Below are 20,662 nucleotides of genomic sequence, written 5' to 3'. Positions count from 1 at the left end.
ACATTGACTCAGATACACACTGGTCCTAACGATAGCCTGGGGAGAAAATTCAGTGAGAGTCCCACTGATTCAGATACATACTGGTCCTGGGGATAGACTGGGGAGAAAGGTCAGAGAGAGTCCCATTGACTCAGATACACACTGGTCCTGGGGGACTGGGGAGAAAGTTGAGAGAGTCCCTTTGACTCAGATACACACTGGTCCTGGGGATAGACTGGGGAGAAAGGTATGAGTGAATCCCATTGACTCAATTACACACTGGTCCTGGGGATAGACTGGGGAGAAAGATCAGAGAGAGTCCCATTGACTCAGATACACACTGGTCCTGGGGGACTGGGGAGAAAGGTCAGAGAGAGTCCCATTGACTCAGATACACTCTGGTCCTGAGGGACTGGGGAGAAAGATCAGAGAGAGTCCTATTGACTCAGATACACTCTGGTCCTGGTGGACTGGGGAGAAAGGTCAGAGAGAGTCGCATTGACTCAGATACACTCTGGTCCTGGGGGACTGGGGAGAAACGTCAGAGAGAGTCCCATTCACTCAGATACACACTGGTCCTGGGGATAGACTGGGGAGAAAGGTCAGAGAGAGTCACATTGACTCAGAAACACACTGGTCCTGGGGGATAGATTGGGAGAAAGGTCAGAGAGAGTCCCATTGACTCAGATAAAAACTGGTCCTGGGGCTAGACTGGGGAGAAAGGTCAGAGAGAGCCCCTTTGACTCAGATACACACTGGTCCTGAGGGACTGGGGAGAAAAATCAAGAGCCCCATTGACTCAGATACACACTCGTCCTGGGGGACTGGGGCGAAAGATCAGAGAGAGTCCCATTGACTCAGATAAATACTGGTCCTGGGGATAGACTGGGGAGAAAGTTCAGAGAGAGTCCCATTGACTCAGATAGACACTGGTCCTGGGTGATAGACTGGGGAGAAAGGTCAGAGAGAGTCCCATTGACTCAGATAAAAACTGGTCCTGGGGATAGACAGGGGAGAAAGGTAAGAGAGTCCCATTGCCTCAGATACACACTGGTCCTGGGGGATATACTGGGGAGAAATGTCAGAGAGTCCCATTGACTCAGATAAACACTGGTCCTGGGGATAGACTGGGGAGAAATGTCAGAGAGAGTCCCATTGACTCAGATACACACTGGTCCTGAGGGAATGGGGAGAAAGGTCAGAGAGAGTCCCATTGACTCAGGTACACACTGGTCCTGGGGATAGACTGGGGAGAAAGGTAAGAGAGCGTCCCATTGACTCAGATACACACTGGTCCTGGGGATAGACTGGGGAGAAATGTCAGAGAGTGTCCCATTGACAAAGATAAACACTGGTCCTGAAAATAGACTGGGGAGAAAGGTCAGATAGTCCCATTGACTCAGATACACACTGGTCCTGGTGGTCTGGGGAGAAAGGTCAGAGAGAGTCCCATTGACATAGATACACACTGGACCTGGGGGACTGGGGAGAAAGGTCAGAGAGAGTCCCATTGACTCAGGTACACACTGGTCCTGGGGGACTGGGGAGAAAGATCAGAGAGTGTCCCATTGACACAGATACACATTGATCCTAGGGGACTGGCGAGAAAGTTCAGAGAGATTCCCATTGACTCAGGTACACACTGGTCATGGGGATAGACTGGGGAGAAACGTCAGAGAGAGCCCCATTGACTCAGATACACACTAGTCCTGGGGGACTGGGGAGAAAGGTCAGAGAGAGACCCATTGACTCAGATAAACACTGGTCCTGGGGGACTGGGGGGAAAGGTCAGAGAGAGTCCCATTGACTCAGATAAACACTGGTCCTGGGATAGACTGGGGAGAAAGGTCAGAGAGAGTCCCATTAACTCAGATGCACACTGGTCCAGGGGCGAGACTGGGGAGAAAGGTCCGAGAGAGTCCCACTGACGCAGATACACACTGGTCCTGGGGATAGACTGGGGAGAAAGTTCAGAGAGAGTCCCATTGACTCAGATACAAACTGGTCCTGGAGGATAGACTGGGGAGAAAGGTCAGAGAGAGTCCCATTGACTCAGATAAACACTGGTCCTGAGGATAGACTGGGGAGAAACGTCAGAGAGAGTCCCATTGACTCAGATACACAATGGTCCAGGTAAACTGGGGAGAAATGTCATAAAGCGTCCCATTGAATCAGGTACACACTGGTTCTGGGGATAGACAGGGTGAAAGTTCAGAGAGAGTCCCATTGACTCAGATACACGTTGGTCCTGGGGATATACTGGGGAGAAAGATCAGAGAGAGTCCAATTGACTCAGATACACACTGGTCCTGTTGGACTGGGGAGAAAGTTCAGAGAGAGTCCCATTGACTCAGATACACACTGGTCCTGGGGATAGACTGGGGAGAAATGAAAGAGAGCGTCCAATTGACTCAGATACATCCTGGTCCTGGGGATAGACTGGGGACAAATGTCAGAGAGTGTCCCATTGACTCAGATAAACACTGGTCCTGGGGATAGACTGGGGAGAAAGGTCAGAGAGTCCCATTGACTCAGATACACACTGGTCCTGGGGGTCTGGGGAGAAAGGTCAGAGAGAGTCCTATTGACTCAGATACACACTGGACCTGGGGGACTGGGGAGAAAGGTCAGAGAGAGTCCCATTGACTCAGGTACACACTGGTCCTGGGGGACAGGGGAGAAAGATCAGAGAGTGTCCCATTGACTCAGATACACATTGGTCCTGGGGGACTGGGGAGAAAAGTCAGAGAGATTCCCATTGACTCAGGTACACACTGGTCATGGGGATAGACTGGGGAGAAAGGTCAGAGAGAGCCCCATTGACTCAGATACACACTAGTCCTGGGGGACTGGGGAGAAAGGTCGGAGAGAGACCCATTGACTCAGATAAACACTGGTCCTGGGGTCTGGGGGAAAGGTCAGAGAGAGTCGCATTGACTCAGATAAACACTGGTCCTGGGGATAGACTGGGGAGAAAGGTCAGAGACAGTCCCATTGATTCAGATGCACACTGGTCCAGGTGAGAGACTGGGGAGAAAGGTCAGAGTGAGTCCAATTGACTCAGATACACACTGGTCCTGGGGATAGAGAGGGGAGAAAGGTTAGAGAGAGTCCCATTGACTCAGATACAAACTGGTCCTGGGGGATAGACTGGGGAGAAAGGTCAGAGAGAGTGCCATTGACTCAGATACACACTGGTCCTGGGGACAGACTGGGGGGAAGGGTCAGAGAGTCCCATTGACTCAGATACACACTGGTCCTGCGGATAGACTGGGGAGAAAGGTCAGAGAGAGTCCCATTGACTCAGATACATACTGGTCCTGGGGATAGACTGGGGAGAAATGTCAGTGAGAGGCCCATTGACTCAGATACACACTGGTCCTGGGGATATACTGGGGAGAAAGGTCAGAGAGAGTCCCATTGACTCAGATGCACAATGGTCCAGGGAAGAGACTGGGGAGAAAGGTCAGAGAGAGTCCCATTAACTCAGATACAAACTGGTCCTGGGGATAGAGAGGGGAGAAAGGTCAGAGAGAGTCCCATTGACTCAGATACACACTGGTCCTGGGGGACTGGGGAGAAAAGTCAGAGAGAGTCCCATTGACTCAGATACACACTGGTCCTCAGGATAAACTGGGGAGAAAGGTCAGAGAGAGTCCCATTGACTCAGATACACACTGGTCCTAACGATAGCCTGGGGAGAAAATTCAGTGAGAGTCCCACTGATTCAGATACATACTGGTCCTGGGGATAGACTGGGGAGAAAGGTCAGAGAGAGTCCCATTGACTCAGATACACACTGGTCCTGGGGGACTGGGGAGAAAGTTGAGAGAGTCCCTTTGACTCAGATACACACTGGTCCTGGGGATAGACTGGGGAGAAAGGTCAGAGTGAATCCCATTGACTCAATTACACACTGGTCCTGGGGATAGACTGGGGAGAAAGATCAGAGAGAGTCCCATTGACTCAGATACACACTGGTCCTGGGGGACTGGGGAGAAAGGTCAGAGAGAGTCCCATTGACTCAGATACACTCTGGTCCTGAGGGACTGGGGAGAAAGATCAGAGAGAGTCCTATTGACTCAGATACACTCTGGTCCTGGTGGACTGGGGAGAAAGGTCAGAGAGAGTCGCATTGACTCAGATACACTCTGGTCCTGGGGGACTGGGGAGAAACGTCAGAGAGAGTCCCATTCACTCAGATACACACTGGTCCTGGGGATAGACTGGGGAGAAAGGTCAGAGAGAGTCACATTGACTCAGAAAGACACTGGTCCTGGGGGATAGATTGGGAGAAAGGTCAGAGAGAGTCCCATTGACTCAGATAAAAACTGCTCCTGGGGCTAGACTGGGGAGAAAGGTCAGAGAGAGCCCCTTTGACTCAGATACACACTGGTCCTGAGGGACTGGGGAGAAAAATCAAGAGCCCCATTGACTCAGATACACACTCGTCCTGGGGGACTGGGGCGAAAGATCAGAGAGAGTCCCATTGACTCAGATAAACACTGGTCCTGGGGATAGACTGGGGAGAAAGTTCAGAGCGGGTCCCATTGACTCAGATAGACACTGGTCCTGGGTGATAGACTGGGGAGAAAGGTCAGAGAGAGTCCCATTGACTCAGATAAAAACTGGTCCTGGGGATAGACAGGGGAGAAAGGTAAGAGAGTCCCATTGACTCAGATACACACTGGTCCTGGGGGATATACTGGGGAGAAATGTCAGAGAGTCCCATTGACTCAGATAAACACTGGTCCTGGGGATAGACTGGGGAGAAATGTCAGAGAGAGTCCCATTGACTCAGATACACACTGGTCCTGTGGGACTGGGGAGAAAGGTCAGAGAGAGTCCCATTGACTCAGGTACACACTGGTCCTGGGGATAGCCAGGGGAGAAAGTTCAGAGAAAGTCCCATTGATTCAGATACACACTGGTCCTGGGGATAGTCTGGGGAGAAAGGTCAGAGAGATTCCCTTTGACTCAGATACACATTGGTCCTGGGGGACTGGGGAGAAATTTCAGAGAGAGTCCCATTGACTCAGGTACACACTGGTCCTGGGGATAGACTGGGGAGAAAGGTCAGAGAGAGTCCCATTGACTCAGATACACACTGGTCCTGGGGATAGACTTGGGAGAAAGGTCAGAGAGAGTCACATTTATTCAGATACACATTGGTCCTGGGGATAGACAGGGGAGAAAGGTCAGAGAGAGCCCCATTGACTCAGAAACACACTGGTCCTGGGGGAATGGGGAAAAAGGTCAGAGAGAGTCCCATTGACTCAGATACACACTGGTCCTGGGGATAGACTGGGGAGAAAGGTCAGAGAGATTCCCATTGACTCAGATACACACTGGTCCTTTGTATAGACTGGGGAGAAAGGTTAGAGAGAGTCCCATTGACTCAGATACATACTGGTCCTGGGGATAGAGTGGGGAGAAAGGTCAGAGAGTCTCATTGACTCAGATATACACAGGTCCTGGGGATAGACTGGGGCGAATGGTCAGAGAGAGTCCCATCGATTCAGATAAACACTGGTCCTAGGGGACTGGGGAGAAAGATCAGAGAGAGGCCCATTGACTCAGATACACACTGGTTCTGGGGATAGACTGGGGAGAAAGGTCAGAGAGATTCGCATTGACTCAGATACACACTGGTCCTGGGGATAGACTGGGGAGAAAGGTCTGAGAGAGTCCCATTGTCTCAGATACACACTGGTCCTGGGGATTGACTGGGGAGAAAGGTCAGAGAGATTCCCATTGACTCAGATACACACTGGTCCTTTGGATAGACTGGGGAGAAAGGTTAGAGAGAGTCCCATTGACTCAGATACACATTGGTCGTTTGGATAGACTGGGGAGAAAGGTTAGAGAGAGTCCCATTGACTCAGATACATACTGGTCCTGGGGATAGAGTGGGGAGAATGTCAGAGAGAGTCCCATTGACTCGGATACACACTGGACCTGGGAGACAGGGGAGAAAGGACAGAGAGAGTCCCATTGACTCAGATACACACTGGTCCTGGGGATAGACTGGGGAGAAAGTTCAGAGAGAGTCCCATTGACTCAGATACACACTGGTTCTGGGGGATAGACTGGGGAGAAAGGTCAGAGAATCCCATTGACTCAGATGCACACTGGTCCTGGGGGATATACTGGGGAGAAAGTTCAGAGAGATTCCCAATGACTCAGATAAACACTGGTCCTGGGGATAGACTGGGGAGAAACGTCAGAGAGAGTCCCATTGACTCAGATACACACTGGTCCTGGGGGACTGGGGAGAAAGTTCAGAGAGAGTCCCATTGACTCAGGTACACACTGGTCCTGGGGATAGACAGGGTGAAAGTTCAGATAGAGTCCCATTGACTCAGATACACACTGGTCCTGGCGATAGACTGGGGAGAAAGGTAAGAGAGTGTCCCATTGACTCAGATACACACTGGTCCTGGGGATAGACTGGGCAGAAAGGTCAGAGAGTCCCATTGACTCAGATACACACTGGTCCTGGGGGTCTGGAGAGAAAGGTCAGAGAGAGTCCCATTGACTCAGATACACACTGGTCCTGGGGGACTGGGGAGAAAGTTCAGTGAGAGTCCCATTGACTCAGGTACACACTGGTCCTGGGGGACTGGGGAGAAAGATCAGAGAGAGTCCCATTGACTCAGATACACACAGGTCCTGGGGGACTGGGGAGAAAGATCAGAGAGATTCCCATTGACTCAGGTACACACTGGTCCTGGGGGACTGGGGAGAAATATCAGAGAGAGTCCCATTGACTCAGATGCGCACAGGTCCTGGGGGATTGGGGAGAAAGGTCAGAGAGAGTCCCATTGACTCAGATACACACTGGTCCTGGGGATAGACTGGGGAGAAAGTTCAGAGAGAGTCCCATTGTCTCAGATACACACTGGTTCTGGGGATAGTCTGGGGAGAATGGTCAGAGAGAGTCCCATTGACTCAGATACACACTGGTCCTGGGGATAGACTGGGGAGAAAGGTCAGAGAGTCCCATTGACTCAGATGCACACTGGTCCTGGGAATAGACTGGGGAGAAAGGTCAGAGAGAGTCCCATTTACTCAGTTACACACTGGACCTGGGGGACTGGGAATAAAATTCAGAGAGAGTCCCATTTACTCAGATACACACAGGTTCTTGGGGACTGGGGAGAAAGATCAGAGAGAGTCCCATTGACTCAGATACACTCTGATCCTGGGGGACTGGGGAGAAAGGTCAGAGAGAGTCCCTTTGACTCAGATACACTCTGGTCCTGGGGGACTGGGGAGAAAGGTCAGAGAGAGTCCCATTGACTCAGAACACACTGGTCCTGGGGATAGACTGGGGAGAAAGGTCAGAGAGAGTCCTATTGACTCAGATACACACTGCTCCTGGGGGATAGACTGGGGAGAAAGGTCAGAGAGAATCCCATTGAATCAGATAAAAACTGGTCCTGGGGATAGAATGGGGAGAAAGGTCAGAGAGTCTCATTGACTCAGATACACACTGGTCCTGGGGGATATACTGGCGAGAAAGGTCAGAGAGACTTCCATTGACTCAGATAAACACTGGTCCTGGGGATAGACTGGGGGGAAAGGTCAGAGAGAGTCCCATTGACTCAGATACATACTGGTCCTGGGGGACTTGGGAGAAAGGTCAGAGAGAGTACCATTGACTTAGATACACACTGGTCCTGGGAATCGACTGGGGAGAAAGGTCAGAGAGAGTCCCATTGACTCAGATAAACACTGGTCCTGGGGAGAGACTGGGGAGAAAAGTCAGAGAGAGTCCCATTGATTCAGATAAACACTGGTCCTGGGGATAGACTGGGGAGAAAGGTCAGAGAGAGTCCCATTGACACAGATAAGCACCGGTCATGGGGATAGACTGGGGAGAAAGGCCAGAGAGAGTCCCATTGACTCAGATACACTCTGGTCCTGGGGATAGACTGGGGAGAACGGTCAGTGAGTCCCATTGACTCAGATACACACTGGGCCTGGGGACAGACTGGGGAGAAAGTTCAGAGACAATCCCATTGACTCAGATACACACTGGTCCTGGGGATAGACTGGGGAGAACGGTCATCGAGAGTCCCATTGACTCAGATATACACTGGTCCTGGTGACAGATTGGGGAAAACGGTCAGAGAGTCCCATTGACTCAGATACAAACTGGTCCTGGGGAAAGACTGGGGAGAAAGGTCAGAGACAGTCCCATTGACTCAGATTCACACTGGTCTTGGGGATAGACTGGGGAGAAAGGTCAGAGAGAGTCCCATTGACTCAGATATACACTGGTCCTGGGGATAGACTGGGGAAAAAGGTCAGAGAGAGTCCCATTGACTCAGATACACACTGGTCCTGGGGGACTGGGGAGAAAGGTCAGAGAGAGTCCCATTAACTCAGATACACTCTGGTCCTGGGGGACTGGAGAGAAAGATCAGAGAGAGTCCCATTGACTCAGATACACTCTCGTCCTGGGGGACTGGGGAGAAAGGTCAGAGAGAGTCCCATTTACTCAGATACACTCTCGTCCTTGGGGACTAGGGAGAAAGTTCAGAGAGAGTCCCATTGACTCAGATACACACTGGTCCTGGGGATAGACTGGGGAGAAAGGTCAGAGAGAGTCCCATTGACTCAGATACACACTGGTTCTGGGGGATAGACTGGGGAGATAGGTCAGTGAATCCCATTGACTCAGATACACACTGGTCCTGGGGGATATACTGGGGAGAAAGTTCAGAGAGATTCCCAATGACTCAGATAAACACTGGTCCTGGGGATAGACTGGGGAGAAACGTCAGAGAGAGTCCCATTGACTCAGATACAGACTGGTCCTGGGGGACTGGGTAGAAAGGTCAGAGAGAGTCCCATTGACTCAGATACACACTGGTCCTGGGGGTCTGGAGAGAAAGGTCAGAGAGAGTCCCATTGACTCAGATACACACTGGTCCTGGGGGACTGGGGAGAAAGTTCAGTGAGAGTCCCATTGACTCAGGTACACACTGGTCCTGGGGGACTGGGGAGAAAGGTCAGAGAGAGACCCATTGACTCAAATACACACTGGTCCTGGGGGACTGGGGAGAAAGGTCAGAGATAGTCCCATTGACTCAGATACACGTTGGTCCTGGGGCTAGACTGGGGCGAAAGGTCAGAGAGATTCCCATTGACTCAGATACACACTGCTCCTGGGGGACTGGGAGAAAGTTCAGAGAGAGTCCCATTGACTCAGATACACACTGGTCCTGGGGATAGACAGGGGAGAAAGGTCAGAGAGTCCCATTGACTCAGATACACACTGGTCCTGGGGGATATACTGGGGAGCAAATTCAGAGAGACTCCCATTGACTCAGATAAACACTGGTCCTGGGGATGGACTGGGGAGAAAGGTCAGAGAGAGACCCATTGACTCAAATACACACTGGTCCTGGGAGACTGGGGAGAAAGGTCATAGAGAGTACCATTGACACAGATACACACTGGTCCTGGGGATCGACTGGGGAGAAAGGTCAGAGAGAGTCGCATTGACTCACATAAACAATGGTCCTGGGGATAGACTGGGGAGAAAGGTCAGAGAGAGTCCCATTGATTCAGATAAACACTGGTCCTGGGGATAGACTGGGGAGAAAGGTCAGAGAGAGTCCCATTGACACAGATAAACACCGGTCATGGGGATATACTGGGGAGAACGGTCAGAGAGAGTCCCATTGACTCAGATACACACTGGTCCTGGTGACAGATTGGGGAGAACGGTCAGAGAGTCCCATTGACTCAGATACAAACTGTTCCTGGGGAAAGACTGGGGAGAAAGGTCAGAGACAGTCCCATTGACTCAGATTCACACTGGTCCTGGGGATAGACTGGGGAGAAAGGTCAGAGAGAGTCCCATTGACTCAGATATACACTGGTCTTGGGGATAGACTGGGGAAAAAGGTCAGAGTGAGTCCCATTGACTCAGATACACACTGGTCCTGGGGGACTGGGGAGAAAGGTCAGAGAGAGTCCCATTAACTCAGATACACTCTGGTCCTGGGGGACTGGAGAGAAAGATCAGAGAGAGTCCCATTGACTCAGATACACACTGGTCCTGGGAATAGACTGGGGAGAAAGGTCAGAGAGAGTCCCATTGACTCAGATACACACTGGTTCTGGGGGATAGACTGGGGAGAAAGGTCAGAGAATCCCATTGACTCAGATACACACTGGTCCTGGGGGATATACTGGGGAGAAAGTTCAGAGAGATTCCCAATGACTCAGATAAACACTGGTCCTGGGGATAGACTGGGGAGAAACGTCAGAGAGAGTCCCATTGACTCAGATACACACTGGTCCTGGGGGACTGGGGAGAAAGGTCAGAGAGAGTCCCATTGACTCAGGTACACACTGGTCCTGGGGATAGACAGGGTGAAAGTTCAGATAGAGTCCCATTGACTCAGATACACGTTGGTCCTGGGGATAGACTGGGGAGAAAGGTCAGAGAGAGTCCCATTGACTCAGATACACACTGGTCCTGGGGGACTGGGGAGAAAGTTCAGAGAGAGTCCCATTGACTCAGATACACACTGGTCCTGGGGATAGACTGGGGAGAAAGGTAAGAGAGTGTCCCATTGACTCAGATACACACTGGTCCTGGGGATAGACTGGGGAGAAAGGTCAGAGAGTCCCATTGACTCAGATACACACTGGTCCTGGGGGTCTGGAGAGAAAGGTCAGAGAGAGTCCCATTGACTCAGATACACACTGGTCCTGGGGGACTGGGGAGAAAGTTCAGTGAGAGTCCCATTGACTCAGGTACACACTGGTCCTGGGGGACTGGGGAGAAAGATCAGAGAGAGTCCCATTGACTCAGATACACACAGGTCCTGGGGGACTGGGGAGAAAGATCAGAGAGATTCCCATTGACTCAGGTACACACTGGTCCTGGGGGACTGGGGAGAAATATCAGAGAGAGTCCCATTGACTCAGATGCGCACAGGTCCTGGGGGATTGGGGAGAAAGGTCAGAGAGAGTCCCATTGACTCAGATACACACTGGTCCTGGGGATAGACTGGGGAGAAAGTTCAGAGAGAGTCCCATTGTCTCAGATACACAATGGTTCTGGGGATAGTCTGGGGAGAATGGTCAGAGAGAGTCCCATTGACTCAGATACACACTGGTCCTGGGGATAGACTGGGGAGAAAGGTCAGAGAGTCCCATTGACTCAGATGCACACTGGTCCTGGGAATAGACTGGGGAGAAAGGTCAGAGAGAGTCCCATTTACTCAGTTACACACTGGACCTGGGGGACTGGGAATAAAATTCAGAGAGAGTCCCATTTACTCAGATACACACAGGTTCTTGGGGACTGGGGAGAAAGATCAGAGAGAGTCCCATTGACTCAGATACACTCTGGTCCTGGGGGACTGGGGAGAAAGGTCAGAGAGAGTCCCTTTGACTCAGATACACTCTGGTCCTGGGGGACTGGGGAGAAAGGTCAGAGAGAGTCCCATTGACTCAGAACACACTGGTCCTGGGGATAGACTGGGGAGAAAGGTCAGAGAGAGTCCTATTGACTCAGATACACACTGCTCCTGGGGGATAGACTGGGGAGAAAGGTCAGAGAGAATCCCATTGAATCAGATAAAAACTGGTCCTGGGGATAGAATGGGGAGAAAGGTCAGAGAGTCTCATTGACTCAGATACACACTTGTCCTGGGGGATATACTGGCGAGAAAGGTCAGAGAGACTTCCATTGACTCAGATAAACACTGGTCCTGGGGATAGACTGGGGAGAAAGGTCAGAGAGAGTCCCATTGACTCAGATACACACTGGTCCTGGGGGACTTGGGAGAAAGGTCAGAGAGAGTACCATTGACTTAGATACACACTGGTCCTGGGAATCGACTGGGGAGAAAGGTCAGAGAGAGTCCCATTGACTCAGATAAACACTGGTCCTGGGGATAGACTGGGGAGAAAAGTCAGAGAGAGTCCCATTGATTCAGATAAACACTGGTCCTGGGGATAGACTGGGGAGAAAGGTCAGAGAGAGTCCCATTGACACAGATAAGCACCGGTCATGGGGATAGACTGGGGAGAAAGGCCAGAGAGAGTCCCATTGACTCAGATACACTCTGGTCCTGGGGATAGACTGGGGAGAACGGTCAGTGAGTCCCATTGACTCAGATACACACTGGGCCTGGGGACAGACTGGGGAGAAAGTTCAGAGACAATCCCATTGACTCAGATACACACTGGTCCTGGGGATAGACTGGGGAGAACGGTCATCGAGAGTCCCATTGACTCAGATATACACTGGTCCTGGTGACAGATTGGGGAGAACGGTCAGAGAGTCCCATTGACTCAGATACAAACTGGTCCTGGGGAAAGACTGGGGAGAAAGATCAGAGACAGTCCCATTGACTCAGATTCACACTGGTCCTGGGGATAGACTGGGGAGAAAGGTCAGAGAGAGTCCCATTGACTCAGATATACACTGGTCCTGGGGATAGACTGGGGAAAAAGGTCAGAGAGAGTCCCATTGACTCAGATACACACTGGTCCTGGGGGACTGGGGAGAAAGGTCAGAGAGAGTCCCATTAACTCAGATACACTCTGGTCCTGGGGGACTGGAGAGAAAGATCAGAGAGAGTCCCATTGACTCAGATACACACTGGTCCTGGGGATAGACTGGGGAGAAAGGTCAGAGAGAGTCCCATTGACTCAGATACACACTGGTTCTGGGGGATAGACTGGGGAGATAGGTCAGTGAATCCCATTGACTCAGATACACACTGGTCCTGGGGGATATACTGGGGAGAAAGTTCAGAGAGATTCCCAATGACTCAGATAAACACTGGTCCTGGGGATAGACTGGGGAGAGACGTCAGAGAGAGTCCCATTGACTCAGATACAGACTGGTCCTGGGGGACTGGGGAGAAAGGTCAGAGAGAGTCCCATTGACTCAGATACACACTGGTCCTGGGGGTCTGGAGAGAAAGGTCAGAGAGCGTCCCATTGACTCAGATACACACTGGTCCTGGGGGACTGGGGAGAAAGTTCAGTGAGAGTCCCATTGACTCAGGTACACACTGGTCCTGGGGGACTGGGGAGAAAGATCAGAGAGAGTCGCATTGACTCAGATACACACAGGTCCTGGGGGACTGGGGAGAAAGATCAGAGAGATTCCCATTGACTCAGGTACACACTGGTCCTGGGGGACTGGGGAGAAATATCAGAGAGAGTCCCATTGACTCAGATGCGCACAGGTCCTGGGGGATTGGGGAGAAAGGTCAGAGAGAGTCCCATTGACTCAGATACACACAGGTCCTTGTGGACTGGGGAGAAAGATCAGAGAGAGTCCCATTGACTCAGATACACTCTGGTCCTGGGGGACTGGGGAGAAAGCTCAGAGAGAGTCCCATTGACTCAGAACACACTGGTCCTGGGCATTGACTGGGGAGAAAGGTCAGAGAGAGTCCCATTGACTCAGATACACACTGCTCCTGGGGGATAGACTGGGGAGAAAGGTCAGAGAGAATCCCATTGAATCAGATAAAAACTGGTGGGGATAGAATGGGGAGAAAGGTCAGAGAGTCTCATTGACTCAGATACACACTGGTCCTGGGGGATATACTGGGGAGAAAGGTCAGAGAGACTTCCATTGACACAGATAAACACTGGTCCTGGGGATAGACTGGGGAGAAAGTTCAGAGAGAGTCCCATTGACTCAGATACACACTGGTCCTGGGGGACTTAGGAGAAAGGTCAGAGAGAGTACCATTGACTTAGATACACACTGGTCCTGGGAATCGACTGGGGAGAAAGGTCAGAGAGAGTCCCATTGACTCAGATAAACACTGGTCCTGGGGATAGACTGGGGAGAAAAGTCAGAGAGAGTCCCATTGATTCAGATAAACACTGGTCCTGGGGATAGACTGGGGAGAAAGGTCAGAGAGAGTCCCATTGACACAGATAAGCACCGGTCATGGGGATAGACTGGGGAGAAAGGTCAGAGAGAGTCCCATTGACTCAGATACACTCTGGTCCTGGGGATAGACTGGGGAGAACGGTCAGTGAGTCCCATTGACTCAGATACACACTGGGCCTGGGGACAGACTGGGGAGAAAGTTCAGAGACAAGCCCATTGACTCAGATACACACTGGTCCTGGGGATAGACTGGGGTTAACGGTCATCGAGAGTCCCATTGACTCAGATATACACTGGTCCTGGTGACAGATTGGGGAGAACGGTCAGAGAGTCCCATTGACTCAGATACAAACTGGTCCTGGGGAAAGACTGGGGAGAAAGTTCAGAGACAGTCCCATTGACTCAGATTCACACTGGTCCTGGGGATAGACTGGGGAGAAAGGTCAGAGAGAGTCCCATTGACTCAGATATACACTGGTCCTGGGGATAGACTGGGGAAAAAGGTCAGAGAGAGTCCCATTGACTCAGATACACACTGGTCCTGGGGGACTGGGGAGAAAGGTCAGAGAGAGTCCCATTAACTCAGATACACTCTGGTCCTGGGGGACTGGAGAGAAAGATCAGAGAGAGTCCCATTGACTCAGATACACTCTCGTCCTGGGGGACTGGGGAGAAAGGTCAGAGAGAGTCCCATTGACTCAGATACACTCTCGTCCTTGGGGACGAGGGAGAAAGGTCAGAGAGAGTCTCATTGACTCAGATACACACTGGTCCTGGGGATAGACTGGGGAGAAAGGTCAGAGAGAGTCCCATTGACTCAGATACACACTGGTTCTGGGGGATAGACTGGGGAGAAAGGTCAGAGAATCCCATTGACTCAGATACACACTGGTCCTGGGGGATATACTGGGGAGAAAGTTCAGAGAGATTCCCAATGACTCAGATAAACACTGGTCCTGGGGATAGACTGGGGAGAAACGTCAGAGAGAGTCCCATTGACTCAGATACACACTGGTCCTGGGGGACTGGGGTGAAAGGTCAGAGAGAGTCCCATTGACTCAGGTACACACTGGTCCTGGGGATAGACAGGGTGAAAGTTCAGATAGAGTCCCATTGACTCAGATACACGTTGGTCCTGGGGATAGACTGGGGAGAAAGGTCAGAGAGAGTCCCATTGACTCAGATACACACTGGTCCTGGGGGTCTGGAGAGAAAGGTCAGAGAGAGTCCCATTGACTCAGATACACACTGGTCCTGGGGGACTGGGGAGAAAGTTCAGAGAGAGTCCCATTGACTCAGGTACACACTGGTCCTGGGGGACTGGGGAGAAAGATCAGAGAGAGTCCCATTGACTCAGATACACACAGGTCCTGGGGGACTGGGGAGAAAGATCACAGAGATTCCCATTGACTCAGGTACACACTGGTCCTGGGGGACTGGGGAGAAATATCAGAGAGAGTCCCATTGACTCAGATACACACTGGTTCTGGGGATAGACTGGGGAGAAAGGTCAGAGAGAGTCCCATTGACTCAGATACACACTGGTCCTGGGGATAGACTGGGGAGAAAGGTCAGAGAGTCCCATTGACTCAGATGCACATTGGTCCTGGGAATAGACTGGGGAGAAAGGTCAGAGAGAGTCCCATTGACTCAGTTACACACTGGACCTGGGGGACTGCGAAGAAAATTCAGAGAGAGTCCCATTTACTCAGATACACACAGGTCCTTGGGGACTGGGGAGAAAGATCAGAGAGAGTCCCATTGACTCAGATACACACAGATCCTGGGGGATTGGGGAGAAAGGTCAGAGAGAGTCCCATTGACTCAGATACACACTGCTCCTGGGGATAGACTGGGGAGAAAGTTCAGAGAGAGTCCCATTGTCTCAGATACACACTGGTTCTGGGGATAGACTGGGGAGAAAGGTCAGAGAGAGTCCCATTGACTCAGATACACACTGGTCCTGGGGATAGACTGGGGAGAAAGGTCAGAGAGTCCCATTGACTCAGATGCACACTGGTCCTGGGAATAGCCTGGGGAGAAAGGTCAGAGAGAGTCCCATTGACTCAGTTACACACTGGACCTGGGGGACTGGGAAGAAAATTCAGAGAGAGTCCCATTTACTCAGATACACACAGGTCCTTGGGGACTGGGGAGAAAGATCAGAGAGAGTCCCATTGACTCAGATACACTCTGGTCCTGGGGGACTGGGGAGAAAGGTCAGAGAGAGTCCCATTGACTCAGAACACACTGGTCCTGGGGATAGACTGGGGAGAAAGGTCAGAGAGAGTCCCATTGACTCAGATACACACTGCTCCTGGGGGATAGACTGGGGAGAAAGGTCAGAGAGAATCCCATTGAATCAGATAAAAACTGGTCCTGTGGTTAGAATGGGGAGAAAGGTCAGAGAGTCTCATTGACTCAGATACACATTGGTCCTGGGGGATATACTGGGGAGAAAGGTCAGAGAGTCTTCCATTGACTCAGATAAACACTGGTCCTGGGGATAGACTGTGGAGAAAGGTCAGAGAGAGTCCCATTGACTCAGATACACACTGGTCCTGGGGGACTTGGGAGAAAGGTCAGAGAGAGTACCATTGACTTAGATACACACTGGTCCTGGGAATCGACTGGGGAGAAAGGTCCGAGAGAGTCCCATTGACTCAGATAAACACTGGTCCTGGGGATAGACTGGGGAGAAAAGTCAGAGAGAGTCCCATTGATTCAGATAAACACTGGTCCTGGGGATCGACTGGGGAGAAAGGTCAGAGAGAGCCCCATTGACACAGATAAACACCGGTCATGGGGATAGACTGGGGAGAAAGGTCAGAGAGAGTCCCATTGACTCAGATACACTCTGGTCCTGGGGATAGACTGGGGAGAACGGTCAGTGAGTCCCATTGCCTCAGATACACACTGGGCCTGGGGACAGACTGGGGAGAAAGTTCAGAGACAATCCCATTGACTCAGATACACACTGGTCCTGGGGATAGACTGGGGAGAATGGTCATCGAGAGTCCCATTGATTCAGATATACACTGGTCCTGTGGATAGACTGGTGAGAAAGGTCAGACAGAGTCCCATTGACTCAGATACACACTGGTCCCGGGGGACTGGGGAGAAAGTCATAGAGAGTCCCATTGACTCAGATACACTCTGGTCCTGGGGGACTGCGGAGAAAGATCAGAGAGAGTCCCATTGACTCAGATACACTCTGGTCCTGGGGGACTGGGGAGAAAGGTCAGAGAGTGTCCCATTGACTCAGATACACTCTGGTGCTGGGGGACTGGGGAGAAAGGTCAGAGAGAGTCCCATTGACTCAGATACACACTGGTCCTGGGGAATAGACTGGGGAGAAAGGTCAGAGAGACCCATTGACTCAGATACACACTGGTCCTGGGGGATATACTGGGGAGAAAGTTCAGAGAGATTCCCATTGACTCAGATAAACACTGGTCCTGGGGATAGACTGGGGAGAAACGTCAGAGAGAGTCCCATTGACTCAGATACACACAGGTCCTTGGGGACTGGGGAGAAAGATCAGAGAGAGTCCCATTGACTCAGATACACTCTGGTCCTGGGGGACTGGGGAGAAAGGTCAGAGAGAGTCCCATTGACTCAGATACACTCTGTTCCTGGGGGACTGGGGTGAAAGGTCAGAGAGAGTCCCATTGACTCAGAACACACTGGTCCTGGGGATAGACTGGGGAGGAAGGTCAGAGAGAGACCCATTGACTCAGATACACACTGCTCCTGGGGGATAGACTGGGGAGAAAGGTCAGAGAGAATCCCATTGAACCAGATAAAAACTGGTCCTGGTGATAGAATGGGGAGAAAGGTCAGAGAGTCCCATTGACTCAGATACACACTGGTCCTGGGGGATATACTGGGGAGAAAGGTCAGAGAGACTTCCATTGACTCAGATAAACACTGGTCCTGGGGAGAGACTGGGGAGAAAGGTCAGAGAGAGTCCCATTGACTCAGATACACACTGGTCCTGGGGGACTTGGGAGAAAGGTCAGAGAGAGTACCATTGACTTAGATACACACTGGTCCTGGGAATCGACTGGGGAGAAAGGTCAGAGAGAGTCCCATTGACTCAGATAAACACTGGTCCTGGGGATAGACTGGGGAGAAAGGTCAGAGAGAGTCCCATTGATTCAGATAAACACTGGTCCTGGGGATAGACTGGGGAGAAAGGTCAGAGAGAGTCCCATTGACACAGATAAACACCGGTCATGGGGATAGACTGGGGAGAAAGGTCAGAGAGAGTCCTACTGACTCAGATACACTCTGGTCCTGGGGATAGACTGGGGAGAACGGTCAGTGAGTCCCATTGACTCAGATACACACTGGGCCTGGGGACAGACTGGGGAGAAAGTTCAGAGACAAGCCCATTGACTCAGATACACACTGGTCCTGGGGATAGACTGGGGTTAACGGTCATCGAGAGTCCCATTGACTCAGATATACACTGGTCCTGGTGACAGATTGGGGAGAACGGTCAGAGAGTCCCATTGACTCAGATACAAACTGGTCCTGGGGAAAGACTGGGGAGAAAGTTCAGAGACAGTCCCATTGACTCAGATTCACACTGGTCCTGGGGATAGACTGGGGAGAAAGGTCAAAGAGAGTCCCATTGACTCAGATATACACTGGTCCTGGGGATAGACTGGGGAAAAAGGTCAGAGAGAGTCCCATTGACTCAGATACACACTGGTCCTGGGGGACTGGGGAGAAAGGTCAGAGAGAGTCCCATTAACTCAGATACACTCTGGTCCTGGGGGACTGGAGAGAAAGATCAGAGAGAGTCCCATTGACTCAGATACACTCTCGTCCTGGGGGACTGGGGAGAAAGGTCAGAGAGAGTCCCATTGACTCAGATACACTCTCGTCCTTGGGGACTAGGGAGAAAGGTCAGAGAGAGTCTCATTGACTCAGATACACACTGGTCCTGGGGATAGACTGGGGAGAAAGGTCAGAGAGAGTCCCATTGACTCAGATACACACTGGATCTGGGGGATAGACTGGGGAGAAAGGTCAGAGAATCCCATTGACTCAGATACACACTGGTCCTGGGGGATATACTGGGGAGAAAGTTCAGAGAGATTCCCAATGACTCAGATAAACACTGGTCCTGGGGATAGACTGGGGAGAAACGTCAGAGAGAGTCCCATTGACTCAGATACACACTGGTCCTGGGGGACTGGGGTGAAAGTTCAGAGAGAGTCCCATTGACTCAGGTACACACTGGTCCTGGGAATAGACAGGGTGAAAGTTCAGATAGAGTCCCATTGACTCAGATACACGTTGGTCCTGGGGATAGACTGGGGAGAAAGGTCAGAGAGAGTCCCATTGACTCAGATACACACTGGTCCTGGGGGTCTGGAGAGAAAGGTCAGAGAGAGTCCCATTGACTCAGATACACACTGGTCCTGGGGGACTGGGGAGAAAGTTCAGAGAGAGTCCCATTGACTCAGGTACACACTGGTCCTGGGGGACTGGGGAGAAAGATCAGAGAGAGTCCCATTGACTCAGATACACACAGGTCCTGGGGGACTGGGGAGAAAGATCAGAGAGATTCCCATTGACTCAGGTACACACTGGTCCTGGGGGACTGGGGAGAAATATCAGAGAGAGTCCCATTGACTCAGATACACACTGGTTCTGGGGATAGACTGGGGAGAAAGGTCAGAGAGAGTCCCATTGACTCAGATACACACTGGTCCTGGGGATAGACTGGGGAGAAAGGTCAGAGAGTCCCATTGACTCAGATGCACATTGGTCCTGGGAATAGACTGGGGAGAAAGGTCAGAGAGAGTCCCATTGACTCAGTTACACACTGGACCTGGGGGACTGGGAAGAAAATTCAGAGAGAGTCCCATTTACTCAGATACACACAGGTCCTTGGGGACTGGGGAGAAAGATCAGAGAGAGTCCCATTGACTCAGATACACACAGATCCTGGGGGATTGGGGAGAAAGGTCAGAGAGAGTCCCATTGACTCAGATACACACTGGTCCTGGGGATAGACTGGGGAGAAAGTTCAGAGAGAGTCCCATTGTCTCAGATACACACTGGTTCTGGGGATAGACTGGGGAGAAAGGTCAGAGAGAGTCCCATTGACTCAGATACACACTGGTCCTGGGGATAGACTGGGGAGAAAGGTCAGAGAGACTTCCATTGACTCAGATAAACACTGGTCCTGGGAATAGACTGGGGAGAAAGGTCAGAGAGAGTCCCATTGACTCAGATACACACTGGTCCTGGGGGACTTGGGAGAAAGGTCAGAGAGAGTACCATTGACTTAGATACACACTGGTCCTGGGAATCGACTGGGGAGAAAGGTCCGAGAGAGTCCCATTGACTCAGATAAACACTGGTCCTGGGGATAGACTGGGGAGAAAAGTCAGAGAGAGTCCCATTGATTCAGATAAACACTGGTCCTGGGGATCGACTGGGGAGAAAGGTCAGAGAGAGCCCCATTGACACAGATAAACACCGGTCATGGGGATAGACTGGGGAGAAAGGTCAGAGAGAGTCCCATTGACTCAGATACACTCTGGTCCTGGGGATAGACTGGGGAGAACGGTCAGTGAGTCCCATTGACTCAGATACACACTGGGCCTGGGGACAGACTGGGGAGAAAGTTCAGAGACAATCCCATTGACTCAGATACACACTGGTCCTGGGGATAGACTGGGGAGAATGGTCATCGAGAGTCCCATTGACTCAGATATACACTGGTCCTGTGGATAGACTGGTGAGAAAGGTCAGACAGAGTCCCAT

This window comes from Pristiophorus japonicus, unplaced genomic scaffold (genome assembly GCF_044704955.1).
Source record: "Pristiophorus japonicus isolate sPriJap1 unplaced genomic scaffold, sPriJap1.hap1 HAP1_SCAFFOLD_45, whole genome shotgun sequence".
NCBI classification, from domain to species: domain Eukaryota; kingdom Metazoa; phylum Chordata; class Chondrichthyes; family Pristiophoridae; genus Pristiophorus; species Pristiophorus japonicus.
This window is presented reverse-complemented; position numbering follows the sequence as displayed.